This window comes from Macaca thibetana, chromosome 3, assembly GCF_024542745.1.
Source record: "Macaca thibetana thibetana isolate TM-01 chromosome 3, ASM2454274v1, whole genome shotgun sequence".
NCBI classification, from domain to species: Eukaryota; Metazoa; Chordata; class Mammalia; order Primates; family Cercopithecidae; genus Macaca; species Macaca thibetana.
The window spans coordinates 91,123,431-91,141,044 of record NC_065580.1 but is presented as its reverse complement, the minus strand read 5'-3'; the positions used below and the strand labels follow the sequence as shown (position 1 = coordinate 91,141,044).

The 17,614-nt window shown below is 38.7% G+C and overlaps 2 pseudogenes; both read right to left on the bottom strand.

Annotated features, from left to right (window-relative positions):
• Positions 1 to 277: 277 nt before the first annotated feature.
• On the bottom strand, positions 278 to 1,330 carry LOC126950857 (ras-related protein Ral-A-like; annotated as a pseudogene).
• A 40-nt stretch (positions 1,331 to 1,370) lies between these two features.
• Positions 1,371 to 8,218, bottom strand: LOC126950856 (elongation factor 1-alpha 1-like; annotated as a pseudogene).
• Positions 8,219 to 17,614: the final 9,396 nt, after the last annotated feature.

Here is a 17,614-nt window from a genome sequence, read left to right as displayed (position 1 = left end):
CACCCCCATCTCACCTCTTTAATATTTCAGGAAAGATTGCCCGAGAAACAGGCTCACACTCTACATTCAGGACCATGATAATTGTTGGCAGTTACTAAACAAGTTGAACTTTGCTTCTTGGTGAAGCCACATTAATTTCTTTTTTAAGTAAATTTGAATTTCACTGCAGTTCCAATTCATGCTTTCAGTGATATACAACAGTTACCAAAATGTTAAAGTAATTTCAATCAATTGAGCCTTCAGTGGCAATACTTATAAATTATATTTATTAGTATAGTCAAGATAAGAGAGATTTGATTATAAAAATGCAGCATCTTTCTCTGATTGTCTTGGCTAAACTTTTCCTCTCCTTTTTCCACTCTTTTCTTTGCTGTCTTCCATCTTTCTCACTTGAATTTCTCTCATTAAGTCAAAAAATATCTTGTCAACATTAGCTCGTGTTTTAGCAGATGTTTCCACATAGTTAACACTCCACTAGTCAGTTCTGTTTTTTGTCTCTTCTACGGAAATCCGCCTTTTATCTTCTAAATCTGATTTGTTAGCAACCAGTAGAAATGGAATAATCACATCTTCTTTTACTCTTAAATCTGTTCCCGAAGCCAACTGTAGCTGCAAAGGATTCCATTTCTGTAATAGAGAAGACACAGAGGAGGTAGTTGTCTTTAATTGCAGCCGTAGTCCTCCTGCCCAGTTCTATCTACGGTATAGAGCCGTACTTCTTCCCCATCCTGAGCTCCCTTCTGATAGCTGTCTGCTTTGGTAGGCTCATATTCCTCCACAAACTCATTGTACATGAACTGTAGATGAGAGGTGAAGCCAGCTGGACTTCCTGGGTGGAGTGGGGACTTGGAGAACTTTTCTGTCTTACAAGAGGTTTGTAAACTGCACCAATCAGCACTCTGTAGCTAGATAGAGGTTTGTAAAATGGACCAATCAGCACTCTGTAAAATGGACCAGTCAGCATTCTGTAAAATGGACCAATCAGGAGGACATGGGAGGGGACAAATAAGGGAATAAAAGCTGGCCACCCCTTCTAGCAGCGGCAACCCGCTTGGATTGTCTTCTGCGCTATGGAAGTTTTGTTCTTTTGCTCTTCACAATAAATCTTGTTGCAGCTCATTCTTTAGATCTGTGCCACCTTTAAGAGCTGTAACACTCACCGCGAAGGTCCCCAGCTTCATTCTTGAAGTCAGAGATAACAGGAACCCACAGGAAGGAGCCAACTCTGGACACACAGAGTCAGAGCTGACTTGCCCACACTGCTGCTGTCCACCATGATGACCTTGTGTAAGGCCAAAGAGTTCTGACCCTTGGGCTTATTTGTGGCCATCTTGTGTCACAGTTTTCATCAAAGGATTAGGAAGAATCAGCTAGTCTGCTGCCCCAAGGGCTCTGGAAGTCACGGCTGCATGGCTCCCTCCAGAGGGTACTCGGCCCTCATCACCTGGGAGGCCCCGGGCAGGGAACGGCGGAAGAAGGACTCTGATGGGTGGCGGAGGAACCTGGGAGGCTGGAGGAGGACGACGATTCCGATGTTCCACACTGGGGAGATCCACCGTCCTCCGTGGTATCAATTATACTGATGAAATATAGGTTTTGTCAGTTTTAAACTATAAAAAATTTTCCCATGAGTAGAATATTTGGATTATTTTTACTAATAATATTAATTATATGTGATTTGTTTATTTAAATACATTTTAGGGGATACAAGTACAGTTTGGTTACATGAACATATTGCATAGTGGTTAAGTCTAAGCTTTCACTGTGACCATCACCCAAATAGTGTACATTGTACCCATTAGGTAATTTCTCATCCCTAAACCCTGTCCCATCCTCCTCCTCTTCTGAATTTCCTGTGTCTATTTCACTGTCTATGTCCCTGTTTAGCTGTTTAGCTCCCACTTATAAGTGAGACTATGTGGTATCTGGTTTTCTGTTTGAGTTATTTCACTTAGAATAACAGCCTTCAGTTCCATTCATGTTGTTGCAAAAGACGTATTTTATGGCTGAGTTGTGTTTCATGATGTGTGTGTATATATGTGTGTGTGTGTGTGTGTATATATATATATCTCTCTCACCTTTTTTTAATCCAGTCATTCTTTGATAGACACTTAGGTTGATTCCATATCTTTGCTATTATGAATAGTAGTGCTGTGATAAACATACGAATGCAGGTATCTTTTTGGAAAAATGATTTTTTTTTTTCTTTTGGGTAGATATGCAGTGTTGGGATTCTGGATTGAATGGTACTTCTATTTTTGGTTCTTTGAGAACTCTCCATACTGCTTTTCATCGGAGTTGTACTATAGTTATACATGATTTAAAGTGTTATATTTAAATTTTTTTTTTTTTTTTTTTTTTTTTTTTTTTTTTTTTTTTTTTTTTTTTTTTTTTTTGAGACGGAGTCTCACGCTGTTGCCCAGTCTGGAGTGCAGTGGCGCGATCTCGGCTCACTGCAAGCTCCGCCTCCCGGGTTCCCGCCATTCTCCTGCCTCAGCCTCCTGAGTAGCTGGGACTACAGGCGCCCGCCACCGCGCCCGGCTAATTTTTTGTATTTTTAGTAGAGACGGGGTTTCACTGTGGTCTCCATCTCCTGACCTTGTGATCCGCCCGCCTCGGCCTCCCAAAGTGCTGGGATTACAGGCTTGAGCCACCGCGCCCGGCCTTAAATTTTATCAAAACCATAAGAAAACTGTGAATAATCTTCCACAAATATTTTAGGATTATTTTATATCCAGGGTTGGCTCATGGCATTACAAATCTAATCGTCTATATATGTTGAATCACTTTATTGTGGGTCCTGTTGAAGCAAAAAGCAAACAGCAGGGTTAAAATGTCAGGCTAAATAGCACTGGGGTCAAAGCGGCAGGACAGAAAGAGTGAAGTCAAAGTTGCCTACTTCCTCTTTCACAAATGTTTCTTCTACACATTGATCTTTGTGATTCGTTCCATAATTCTTAAGTTGTCCAACAGATGGTAATTAAGGGCCTCCTACATTCTAGGCACTGGAGATTCAGCAGGGAACAAAGGACAAAGCCCTTGCCTCACAGAGCTTACATCTTCAAGCAAACAGACAAATGCATATATTTAGGCGGTAATAAGTGCTCCAGAGAAAAAAAAAGCAGAGTAAAGCAGTTTGGCAAGGCACAGGTGTGAATTTAGGAAGTCCTCACTGGTCTTTGCTCAGGAATCTGAAGGAAGAGAGAGGGCGAGACAAATGTATACATGGAAGATGAGTGTTCTTGGCAGAGGGATGGATCAAAGACCCTGAGATGGGAGAATTCATGGTTTGTCTAAGGTAGACCAGTGACATGTGACTCTAGTAAGCCCTTTGGGGACTCGGGCTTTCACTCTGTGTGAGATGTGAAGATGATGGGTGTTCTCAGGCAAGACAGTGACATGTTCTGAGTGAATGCAGTCTGGAGCTAAGGCTGCCAGGGTTGAGTCCTGGTTTTCCGACCTGTTAGCTGGGTGACTTTGGGCAAATTATTATTATTTTCTCTGTGCCTCTGTTTTCTTTCCTGTAAAGTGGGATAATCATGGTCCCCGCTACATAGGATTAGAATAAGTATTAAAATAGTTAATATTTGTAAAGTGTTTTGAGCAGTTCCTGGCACAAACTAATGCATGGAAGTGTGTGCTACATAAATAAGTAAAGGTATTTTATAGTATTGTTTTTACTGTGGTGTAAATAATTGTGTGTGTGTGTGTGTGTTGGGAATCATGAAAGGGTATTCAAGTTGGAAGCATGAAGACCTATTAGGAAACTAATCTAACGTGGCAATGATGCCGACTTAGACCCAGATGGGAATAGTGAAGGTAGTAAGCAGTGATTAGATTTGAAGTATATTTGAAAATAAAACTGATAGACTAGAAGTGGAGTGTGAGTGAAGGAGAAGAGTGGAGGCTATCTCTAAGGTTTTCAGACTGAGCTACTGGAAGAACAACACTGCCATTTTCTGAGGTAAGGAACACTATAGGAAGAACTGTGGAGAGTTGCTGATCCAATAAAAGTTATATCCTTGGACCAGTGATCAAAAAAGAGTTGGTGTAGATTCTGAGTGCAGACATCTGAATGTTTAATGGACTTAAAAATATAAAACTCCTATTAATATATTTTCAAGACAGTTAGAGTGCAAGTCGATCCATTAGGTATGGAACTCAGTGGGGTATAGAAAATCCCAGGGAATTCAAGATACTGTACTGTAATCTTTAGGAATTCAGTGATGAGCTATGAAATACTGAACCAGTGTGTTCCTGAGTGTATCTTGAAAACAGATCTTGAAATAAAGTTTCAGAAGGCCTTTGGAAGATAGGGCTCATAGAAAATGAAAAATGGGCAAACCCGTGATCTGTGGACACAGTCAAATAACAACCAACACAACAAACGACAACACAACAGATAAGCTTTCTTTTACTTTCAGTTGCTAAACTTTGTGGAAAATACATTATGTCCAAGGATAAAGAAGAAGTTGCACTGATCTTTTATAGTACCTGACTCAAATTTACTAATCATAGAATTTTGTATAGCTGAAATTATTAGTTCTGAAGGCCTTAAACTATATAAGATACACTGAGGAAAATAAATTTTGCTAATTTGAGAAGACATACAAAGATAATATATTGAAGTTGAATTCCTTTGCCAAATCTAGTGTTCTTCCCAAAGTTTTCCAAGATAATTTAAAATAGCCAAAGATAGCCCACCTCGAATTGAAATAAAATTAATTCAGCAATATATATTTATTTGTAATTTGCATGACTATGAACCTACAAAAAAAGGACTTACTTGAAATACAAAGGATCCTTGTGATTACTTGTATTTAGAACTTACCTCTAATTTGTTCTCTGCTTAAGTACAAAATACAAACATTTTTCTAGTGACCATTTTTATTTCAGAGTGCAGAGGTGCAGAAGCATCATTATTCCTTTGCAGTGAATAAGCATCTATTTTCATTCATGGTGCTTCTCATTGCTGATTTAATATCTTATCCCTATCTCTAATTCCAGGGTTACTGAACTTAGATCAGTGTGGCTATGACATAGAAAACACCTGTGAATATCATTTAGCTCCATTGTTAATTAAATATGGATTGGAGTATGATTAAAAAATTAGTAAAGACATACTTAAGAAGGTACTATAGAAAGAAGGATGAACTTGGGACTGGAACACTTAAAATTATGCAGCTACCTTTTCACTCAGGTTCTGACTTATCCAAAATGATGTACCTGGGCTAAGGATTGGGGCAATATTTGGGTTCTGCAAATTTCCATATTTAGAATCAAAGTTAGATAATACAAGATGTATTTTTAAATAAATGATTTAAAGTAGAGAGAAGGGTAGTGTCTTTGCTTGTGGCTTTTTTGGGTTGAATATTGTGGCAGTGGAGCTGGGGAGGGGGCTGCCATAGCAAATCCAGATGCATATTGGGAAAGCTGAGGGTGTTGGGGCTGGTTGTCTGCTTTCCCTGGCAGATCCTCCAGAGCAACCTACACATTTACTTGAGTAAGACATCATGATTTAGAGCTGTAATGCAATATTAGCAGAAGTAGCTTTTGAGGCATAAACTTGAGGTTCCTGGTGCCTCATGGCCAACCCTGACATGCAAGGCATTCAGAGATTCCCTCTGCTATCCCAACCTCCACGAGTGTGTTTGTGTGTTTGTGTGTTGGGCATTGTGGTTTAAAGATGATGGTAAGACACGCGAAGTAGTTCAGACCTGAGGTCAGGATGAAGAGTGTAGAGATTTTCCTTCCGGTGGCAAATGGCTGAGGACAATAACAGGTGCCACCATGAGACCCCAGTGAGCCAGACCAACTAGCAACAACTTAGCAGCACCAAAACAGGACAATAACAGGTGCCACCATGAGACCCCAGTGAGCCAGACCAACTAGCAACAACTTAGCAGCACCAAAACAAGTCATCTGAGATGTTGAGAGGTGAAACCAGCTGGGCTTCTGAGTCCATGGGGACTTGGAGAATTTTTGTGTCTAGCTAAAGGATTGTAAATGCACCAATCAGTGCTCTGTGTCTAGCTAAAGGATTGTAAATGCACCAATCAGCACTCTGTAAAAATGCACCAATCAGCACACTGTAAAATGGACCAATCAGCACTCTGTAAAATGGACAAATCAGTGAGACATGGGAGGGGCCAAATAAGGGAATGAAAGCTGGCCACCCCAACCAGTAGCGGCAATCCCCTTGGTTCCCCTTCTGCAATGTGGAAGCTTTGTTCTTTCTCTAGTCAAAATAAATTTTGCTGCTGCTCACTCTTCGGGTCCGCACTACCTTTATGAGCTGTAACACTCACTGCGGCGGTCTGCAGCTTCACTCCTGAAGCCAGTGAGACCACGAACCCACCGGGAGGAATGAACGACTCCGGATGTGCCACCTTTAAGAGCTGTAACACTCACTGCAAAGGTCTGTGGCTTCACTCCTGAAGTCAGCAAGACCATGAACCCACCAGAAGGAGGAACTCTGGACACATCTAAACATCCGAAGGAACAAACTCTGGACACACCATCTTTAAGAACTGTAACACTGTGAGGGTCCGTGGCTTCATTCTTGATGTCAGTGAGACCAAGAACCCACTGGAAGGAACTAATTCCAGACACAATGTGACCGTGGTAGGCCACCTAACCATGGATATAAGCAAAATCCTCAAATCCCGGAAGATAGCACACACGGGCCTGAAGTGTGGAGTGAAAGCCCCCTGTCCCTCAGCACAAAAATTTCCCATAAACTGCATCATATGCCCAGATGCCAGAGGAGGAAAGAACTGTGAAAGACTGAGCATTTATTTTAAATAAATTATTTTCTGCTCAGACTCTTTTAAAGAAAAAAATTATTTAATGAAGGTTTCAAACATCAAAGCATTAAAGAAAATAGTGTAATGAACTACCATATATTCTGATTCTAGAATCATCAATTTGTTGCCATGGACACATAACCTATCTTTCTTTTTCTCTTTCTTTTTTTCCTCATTAAACTTTGCTTTAATGGGTCTCAAAATTCTGTGACAGATTTTTGTTTTTTTCTATTAAAATGTACTGATTTTGAAAACTAATAACTTAAAACTGCCTCATGAAAAAGAAACCAAAATGGTTCACAAAACATTCTCCTTTCCTTCTGAAGATTTTACAAGGCAATGTTATCATTAACTGGTCTTTTATTATTAAAGTTAAATGGCTAGTTGAAAGAAATAGTTCTGAGACTGTTCTTCCACCGTTGATTAAGACTGAAGTGTCAGGTAGTAGAGATAATATGCATTTAGCCTTCTGAGCTTTCTGGGCAGACTTGGTGACCTAGCTTCCTCCAGCAGCCCTCTTGTCTGCTGCTTTGATGACACCCACAGCAATTATCTGTTTCATATGACAAACTGCAAAATGACCCAAAGAGGGACGGTCAGAGAATCTCTCAACCCACCTGGGTTTGCCAGAAACAATTTCAGTGACAACAGCTTCTCCCAATTTCAAGAATGTAGGGCCATCTTCCAGCTTCTTACAAGAATGGTGATCAATCTTTCCCCTCAACTCAGCAAAATTGCAAGCAATGTGAACTGTTTGACAATCCAGAATAGCGGCATAGCCAGCACTGATTTGGCCTGGATAGTGGAGGATAATCACCTGAGCAGTGAAGCTAGTTGCTCCCACTGATGGGTCATTTTTCCTGTCACCAGCAACATTGCCATGACAGACATTTTTGACAGATATGTTCTTGGCATTGAGGCCCGCATTGTCCCCAGGAAGAGCTTCACTCGAAGCTTCATGGTGCATTTCAACAGACTTTACTTCAGTTGTAACGTCGACTGGAGCAAAGGTGAGCACTGTGCTGGGTTTGGGAACCCCAGTCTCCACTCAGGCTGCAGAAAGAGTTCCAATACCACCAATTCTGTAGACATCCTGGAGAGGCAGACTCAAGGTCTTGTCAGTTGGATGAATTGTTGGTAGGATGCATTGCAGAGTTTCAAGAAAGCAGCATGGTTCCGCTGGCATTGCCATCTTTAGAGGTGACTTTTTGTCCCTTGAACCAAAGCATATTAGCACTTGGCTCCAGCACGTTCTCACCATTCCAACTAGAAATTGGCACACATGCTACTGTGTCAGGGTTGTAGCCAGTTTTTGTAATGTACATGCTGACTTCCTTAATGATTCCCTCTTACCTCTTATGGCTGTAGGGTGGCTCAGTGGAATCCATTTTGTTAACATCAATAATTCGTTGTTTCACTCATTTAAAATCTGAGATACTTGAAGGAGCCCTCTCCCATCTCAGCAGCCTCCTTCTCAAACTTTTCAATGGTTCTTTTGTTGATCACCCCACACTTGTAGGTCAGATGGCCAGTAGTGGTGGACTTACCCTAATCTACATGTCTATTAATGATGATGCTGATATGAGTCATTTCTTTCTCGTTTTGGCTTTGATTTAGTGGTAATTTTCACAACACTCATGTTCTGGCTGCAAACTCATTATGAAAAAGCTTTTTTTGGTTTCTATTTCTTTTTCTTTTTCTCCTATGCCCTCCCCCGTTCTGCTCTGCCCTCCCCTCCCCCGCCCCCACACCTTCCTATTCTTGCAAAAATATTTTAAAGCAAATCCGGGTATCATACCACTTTAATTTCTATATATTTCATTCTTCCCTCTAAAAAATGCAAACCTTGTATAACTACTCCTTAGACCAGAAGAAACTTAACACTTTTACTTGGAAAACTTAACATTTTTTTCCTCTTGATATCCAGCAGTGTGTGGCTTAAGAACAACATTAGATCAGTAATAGAAAAAAAACCCACTATTTTTTCTTTGCACATTTCCTTTTAAGATAAAAGGTTGTTAGATATCTCCGATATAGCCATCTTATATTTAAGTAAGTAATTTATAAGATTTCGCTTCTCTTCCTCATTGAGATAGTGATCATACAAGCCAGTATTTTTGTGTGTGTTTTGAAAGGGAGCTACATATTAGTCAACTTGGAAATCTCAAAAAACACTTTCAGCAACTCCATAGAGTACAGACATTTACCATACTTGACGTCTTATAATAGTAAGTATAGAAACATGAACAATTTTTGGATCATGTAAATTGGTGGCAGAAGATGACATGTGCATATATTTATGTATGCATACACACACAAACATACACTTTCACCCAAGCATTTCACTTATAATTCCCTAAAAGTGTATCTACCTTAGAAAGCATTGATTCCTAGCATTTTGGGGTCATTCAATTATTTTTAAAATAATCTTATGAAAGTTAAAGACCCTGTCTCCAAAATTGAACACTCACACACTCACACAATTTTGAATACATTTTTATTGATTCAAATGCAGCCGTGTATCTACAGGATACCCTTCTAGCAGCCATAATCAAACCATTTTCATCTTACTTTTTGGCCTTGCGTACATTTTGACTTTATGTTAACTGACGTATTTTTGTATCTGTTTTGCTACAAGCTTCAGTGCCAGGAATATCTTTTATCAGTAATGCTGAGAAATGTTCATTTTTCCAGGAAGATCACTGGGGCCTCCCCCTGCTTGGCACTTATTGCTCTGTATTCTCCTTGCCAATTCAAATACCTGTCTCTCCTTCTAAACCCTGAACCTCTCAAGGGCAGAGACAAGGTCTCGTTTAGAGGAGTGCAGCCTCCAAGATCATGTCTAGTTTTAACAGCCCCTAAATAATTACTTATTGGATTTTGTGCAAGTGTTATTCTCATTAAACACTTATGAAGATATGTGAAGTTCAGTGATTTGCCCAAAATCAAACAGTGAGTAAGTGGTGTAGTGGATATGACTCTCAAGACAGCTGACTTTCAGTCCAAAGATATTTCCAATACATTACCTGTCAAGGATTTAAAAAAAAAAAATAGCTGCAGTGCAAGTCACTACCAATATGTGAACTCTTGTCAGAGATAAGGTCTCGCTAGCTTGGGGATGACCCTGAGAATGGAGCATAACTGTTCAGAGCCTCATGATATGGGTCTCAAAGAGGAAAAGAATGGAAATCTTGAGGTAGAGAGAGGCTTCCAGAGAGCAAGACAATATGTATCTTAGGGAAACTCTGTTATAGTCATCAAAATGATGGCACATTTTAGGATGTGTAGATTAGCGGGTACTTTAAGAAACATTCTTGCAACCTAGGATATCAGATTGCAAGCCCAGGTAACTAGTTAACTGGTTGACCGCAGTTCAGTATTATTATTGGCTCATGCCTTCCTATCCACTTCTCCCTCCCAGCTGCCAATTTCTCATTTCAATCAAATAAATCTCATTAATGTCTTTTGTTCATGATATGTCTGTGTTGTTTCTGTAACTCTTTTTGTAGAAAAATAATCTGTTATTTTTTGTTTTATAAGTGAAAAAGTTGGATGTTTGTGAAAATATAAGATGGACTTTACTGATGGTTTAGCCATTATCAACTTCTTAATCAACTTGATCAACTTAAATGGTGACTTTATGGTGAATGGCACAGAAGACCTAAAGTGTCTGGTTTAATAGCTGAAACAACCCTTTGAGTCACTGATTTATTTTTTCATTTTATTCCATTTAAATTTTTATAATATAGGCTTTCTGAAATTTGCCACATCTCTGAAAGTAGAAAACAAGTCAATAGAAGACGTTTCTAAGAAAAGCCAGCAACCAGCGTGAGCAGAATAAATTTGAACATGTTAACTATAAGTTCATACTCAAAGAGTGAACTCATATTTATTGTGGACAACTTCTAAATAGGAAAGATTGAGGGAATATGTTCAGAGAATAGCCTAACTTTTAGAGAAATTGCAGTTATTTTCTGTTTTGGGGGATACATGAAATATTCAGGAAAGCTGTGCTTCTGTTGACTTTGATTGAAAAATCTATTACAGGGTCTTTTTAGTTTTCTTGGATGATTCATTTTGAAATCTGACATTAAGAGAGCATTAAGAAAATACTGTGGAAAGAGAATCTAGCCCTAAGGCATTTGAAAATCTTCTCTTTATCTTTTTATGTTAATTTCTTAATTTTTTTAAAAAGTCAAATGCTGATAGTAAATATTCATCCCCCCAAAACAGCATTTGTGAAATATCTCTTATGTATAAGTATGTTCATACCATGGGATCGTGGATAAATTTGTATTTAGGGTTGAACTAAGCCATAGATAATGCAAGTATTTTGGGGGAAGACACCCTTGTTAAGGTATGTCACAAGATTTCTTATTGAGAGGCCCATCTCATGCCACCCTCTTCCAATTACCTGAGATTGACACTGTTGCCTTCCTAAAGAAGATATCACTTATTGTTAATGGGTGTAGGAGATTGCAATGCTCTGTGTGTACACATGCATGCACACACACATACACACGCACTTGTTAAGATACCTACAGCAAAGGAAAAAAAGGAAAAAGAAATCATGTGTTATCAAAGACTTAAAGTCATTTCAGGGATGTGTCAAAGTTCCAAGGTTGGCCTAAAATTAACATTTTTTTGTTTGTTTCTTGCTAGGGTGAAAAATTAAGCCATGGGTTTCTATTAGCTGAACAGCACAATTGGTTTGCAAGACTAGATGACCAATACCAGGTCAGATGAGGGCACTGATGAAAAATAACACAGAGCAGGTAAGTTTATTTATTTATATTTGGCGAGACCTAGGAGAAGCCGAATGAGAAAGGGTATACTTGGCAGCCCAGATTTTACAGCTCTGCATGGGGATCAAAGGTTACAGTGAAGGAACGGGAGATTCCAAGAGAGAAGTAGGCAATCACCAACATGGTTTCCTTTGACACTGTGCTGAGCTCTGGCCTGCAGAGAAGGTAGACCTCAACAGGAAGACAAGTGGGACTTGAGTGAGTTTAGCAGGGCTCACTAACTCTGTGGAGATGTGGCAGCATCACTGTCACATTCTAATTATTTGCTGTGGAGGTGGAAAAAGTATTGCGAAAGAGCAATTCGAATAATAACAAAAATGGAGGAATGCAGATGAACTGAGAGAAACAGGGCTTCCCATATAAGCCACTAACAGAACATACTTGAGGAAAAAAGATCTTTAAGATAGTCACGGGGGTAGTGACAATGTGTTAAGCACTTTTACAAGTTTTTTTCTCATAAAATTCTTAAGATAACCCTATGAAGTGGATCCTATTATTATCTCCATGTTACAGAGGGAAACACTGAGGCTTGAAGACGTTGAATAAGTTTCCCAGGATCTCACAGCTAGCAAGTAGCAGAGTTCAGATTGAAATCTAAGGAAAGGCAAGGTAGTTTAAAATAAATATTCAAAGAGGAAAGTCATGTGAAGGTTTTTTGTTTTTGTTTTTTTTAATCAAGTATAGCTCTGGAGGGCAGAACTAATGGGAAGTTAAAGAAAAAGGTAAATTTCAGTAAGTTGTAAGCTTTCTGAATTTTAGAACTAACCCTGGGGGAAGAACTCCTTCATGAAATCATGAGCTGTATATACTAGAATCATTCAAGTGCAGCTAAAATGGCCACGTGTCAGAGAAGCTGTAGAGGGATTTCAGATTTGAGTGGGAATGTTAGACCAAGTGACCTTTAAATCCCTGTGGTTTAAAATTACTATGATATGAGTTAGTTCCTCAACATCTGGATTACATGTATTTTCAGGCCTGAAAAATAAGAGTTCAATCTCAGTTAACTCTGATTTCCCTGGAAGCCAAAACAGAAAGGGAAACTATATGCTGAATTTGATAAAAAGGTAGAAAGTTAGTTTATGAGGAATAGCAAACTTTTCCTTTGCTTTCATTTCAGAGGGCAATTGAATACAAAGGTCGGTGTTTATTTGTTAAGCTCCCTCATTAGAGGAAGTATGACATAACAGGGGCTTTAAGGTGGTTTTAAAATATAAATATTGCCAACTTCATTTGCATTTATATCCTTGTGTCATTGATCATTACCATCTTTAATTGCCATCCATGGTCTAGTTTTTGACACAGGTCTAGGAATCTATGGGTCCCATAAAACATTTGTAATCTTTAAAAGCCATGCACTTATCACATATTTATCAATTAATCCAAATCTAGTAACAATAATTATTTTTTTTCTTACCACTAAGTATAGTTTTAACAGCAAAGTGATAAAAAGAATTAAAAGTTCTTAACTCAGTTGAGATTTCGATCTCTTTAAAACCCACAGTGGCATGGTAGTCTCAGCAGGTGGAAGACCAAAAATACTTCTTGTCATATTATTACTTGTGAGCTGCTCTCAAAACTAGCAGTTAAAAAAAGAGAAACCACTCTCACCCTCCTTGTAAGATTTTTCTTATTCATACAGTAAAGATGTTGGAAAATGAAGACCTATAAAATCAAGGATAGACTAACTTTACAAAACAAAGAAAAGAAAGAATCATATTCAATCCTGCTTGGTTAAGCAAAATACAACAGTGAACATGTATCTTATGGGCTATGTATCCAAGACCAGGAAGTTTACATAGTTGTTGTAGAAGTAAAGCAAATGGAATATAATGCACATATAAAGACCAGAAACATAATTATAATTCCATTTTTTTGGCAATTGAATAGAAAATAAAAAATTTCTTTTTGATAAGATTCCCAAGGAATAGGAATGCTTATACTCAATCATCTTATTAGGAGTGAGACCTACTGATTTAGTTCAACTAGGTGAATTAAAAAGTTATTCTGCATAAAATCTTAAACTTGGTGCTGAAGAAATCATAAAATGAGACACAATCTTTAAAGAGTTTACTATCGGGCACACATCAGTCAAATGAGCCAAGAACTATAATAAAAGGCAATATATTATGCATATTGTAACTGAGGTATAAACAAAGTACAGTGGATTCAAAGGAGAAACTGCTCACTTCCTATTTGGGGTGGAGAAAAGGTAAGGCTTCCTAGGAGAAATGACATTTGAAAAATGGGTGAAATATTTACAGGTTAAAAAAAAGGAGGAAGAATGTACCAGGCAGATAGATGATTAAAGGTGTGATGACAGGCAAGTGTGAGTCCTGAGAAAGTATACCAGAGGAGTGGAGCAGACCCATGTGAGGAGGTGAGGCATAGGCGCTGCTACTGGAGATGCAGGCTGAAGTCAAGTGTGGTGCATCTCCTCACAAGGCTAACAGGTCTGCACTTATTTTCACAGGTGATAAGGAGTCATTTAATGTATGGAGTTAAGGGATGACAGGATCACAGGGCAACCTTCAGTGTTGTGTGCAGATTGTGCACTGCAAAATCTTAGAGAGTGCCATTCACCTGGTGACCCTGTTGATTTATGTATTTCATAGTACCATATTTTAGTCATTATAAGTGTGTTATGTAATGAGAAGTTTCTTGACAGACGGAAGTCAAGTGTCTTGTAGATGGGATGCCTTTCCTGATTTGTACAAATGCACCACGTGGGGGCAATGGTAGCTCATGACAGCTGTGCTCTGGGTAGACACATCTTAGAGCAGAAGGTAGAACTGATTGCTACAAGGAGAGTCTGGAGACTTTGACAACTGTACACACAAAAACAGGAGCTTCACTTGGAAGGGAGGCTGATAGAGAGTCTAGGTGGGAGGCAATGAAAGAAGAACCCATACATGACTTCAGTGATGGGTGACAGATAATGGTGGCCAACAGGAAATAGAAAAGTGAGAAGGGAGATTTATTAAGGCAAGGGAAAGGGAGGCAGGGAGAGGGCAGAGGTGCACACACTTTGGAGCCAGCATTGTTGGCAGAACATCCAGGTGGAAGTGTCAAGTGTGAGGCAGAAGTGCTGGTCTGGAGGGCAGGGCAGGAGCTGGGCCAGAACCATCCACATAAATGTGATTGCTGGGTCTCAGGGAATTCATGAGATAAAGACAGAGCTCTAGAGAGAGGCGAGCAGAGTGTAAGTGGTATCAAACAATCCTCGTTCTTATCACATTTTGCTCTCTCACCCCAAAAGAATTAGGAATAAATCTTGTAAAAGGAGCCTGCCTTCTTAGTAATGTGGTTGTTGGATAGCTTGTTTTATTTCTAGCTCCTGCCAACCGTCCAATGCAGTCAGAAAGCAAGCTTTTATCCAAAAACATGCCATTTATTTTTTCATTATAAGATTAGATAAGAGTGACAGCAGGAGAAGCTTTCTGACCCAAGGCAGAATCGTTGATGACCTGGTAATGTTTCAGTGGTGAAATGGAAACACATGAATCAATTATGAATGCAATCAACTCTTCACTCAAGAAAGAAAGCAATGGCAAAAACTACCTAAAAGTATCCTTATTTGATCTTCTTATGCACTATATGTGACTCCATATTTTCATTTCCGTTTTTCCTAACCTGATACTAAAATTAATTTACATTTCATAAAGCCATAAAATTAATGATAAGACAAAATAGTCAAGAAGTGCATCAGGTAGCAGAGAAGGAATCCTGAGATAAGAATGTCTGCGTTGTGTAAGTCTTACACAGAGAGTGAGGGCTTATTCTAGCCATCCTGAGCTGCTCATCTCATAGTTTCAGACTGGCTGGAACACTTCCTGGTATCAGTGCGCTCATACTTACTTCGTTATGAAGATCCCAGCTGCCAACAAGGTATCAATGTTCCAAATGTTATGTAGAAGTTGACTATTAAATAAAACATATCTCCAACTTGCCTACCCCTTTACTTGCCATTTTAACTATTTTAATAGACTTGGGGGTCCAATCTAAGCTGGGAGTCATAAAATATTGGTTCTTCTGGGTCTTCAAGAAAGTTTAAAAAAGAGAGCAACATTTGGGTCAACATCAATATTTCCTTAATGTATCATTTTAAATTCCTACCATGACTATACTTTGTTTTCTGCACTTTTCAGAGAAGAAGTGTATTATGTGCCCGTGTCTCCAGGATGATGGAGAAGAGTTTGATAGTCTAGTAATCCATTTGAAAGTTAACATTCTGATCCCCTCATCTGAATATAACTATTACTGATATTCAGTTTGATAGCTGATATTCTCATTGAACTAGAATGATTTTTAATGTAGTGAGCTATATTTAAGGATGTCATTGGTGTATTAGAGAGATAATTGTTTATTCAGCACTTTGATCTACAAATAAAAATATATAATATGTAATTTTTAAAAGAACATTCAGTGTAGATGAATATTTGCAAGACAAAGGCAGAAAAACGTGGGCCTTTACAAAGAGTATTTGGGGTGTAAAATTTATGAATTTGATTATACTTTAAAAAGTATAGTGAGAAACATTAAATCTATCTAAACAAAGATGTCCTTAGTATGGGAGACGGTTCTCTCAAATATCATGTAAATTTGAACAATCTTGTTTTCTCCTCCATTTAGATACTGTTCTAAATTATTATCCCATATTAGTTCATTTTACTGATTAAAAGATGTGCCCAATCTCGTATTACTGAAAAGCACATATATTAAATACATAGCTCTTCATAGAGAGCTGTGTTTTTTCTCAATACTGTAAATTTTCATTAAAAGAAGCTAAACCAACAAATAAACACACATACTAATATACACTTAAACATACCAATTAGGCCCTTGAATTAAAGACAGCCCCTGATCTGTAATTTGTCAGAAATAAAATATGTGTGCTTGGCCGGGCGCGGTGGCTCACGCCTGTAATCCCAGCACTTTGGGAGGCCGAGACGGGCGGATCACAAGGTCAGGAGATCGAGACCATCCTGGCTAACACGGCGAAACCCCGTCTCTACTAAAAACACAAAAAATTAGCCGGGCGAGGTGGCGGCGCCTGTGGTCCCAGCTACTCGGGAGGCTGAGGCAGGAGAATGGCGGGAACCCGGGAGGCGGAGCTTGCAGTGAGCTGAGATCTGGCCACTGCACTCCAGCCTGGGCGACAGAGTGAGACTCCGTCTAAAAAAAAAAAAAAAAAAAAAAAAAAAAAAAATGTGTGCTCAGTTAATGCAGCTTATTTAGCTAGTTTGTTATAAATATTTACTGATGTCAGACGACAACTGAGAAATTTAATCAGTGCGTACAAGAACATAGTTTTCTTATGAATGTAAATCAGGTAAAAATTCAGAAGGGAAAATGTATGGCTGTTGAAGATCTTACAGAAATGACTTTAAAATGAACCTGGGAAAAAAGAAAACAAATTTAATTTCATTTTCATCTAGAATATTTTTTAAATGTTGTGAAATGTTTGTAACTTTCTTTTATTTTATTTTAAATACTTAGGGACTTCCCAGTCTAGAGTAAATCTGGAGTCCAGAATATTAAAACTTTTTGAGGAAAAGTTTTGCTCTCAGACTTGCCCCACAATGTTATAAAATCTCTTGGGAATAAACTTGCAGAATTATAAAGATGTTCTTCTAAAGTTTCACTTGGCTTCAACGGCCTGCTTTTTTATTTTTATGTTTTCTGCTATTGAGTAAAACGTAAAACAGCCCACCAATCAACCAGTCGACCAAACAAAAAAGGCTGGATATCTAGAAATGTATAATATGTAAAACTGTGAATGTTAATAGTGAATACCTCAAAAAATATGGTTGGAAGGATAAGTAGATAGTGATGCAAAAACATAAAAGGATTATAGTCTCTTATTTTCTCTGGTTGATAGCATGGACAAGTAACTAGGAAAGTCAACTCAACTCAATGTGCAATTGCTGAAGACTGAATTGTTTCCCTCCCAAATTCATATATTGAAGTCCTAACTCCTAGTATGCCTCAGAATGTGACTGTGGA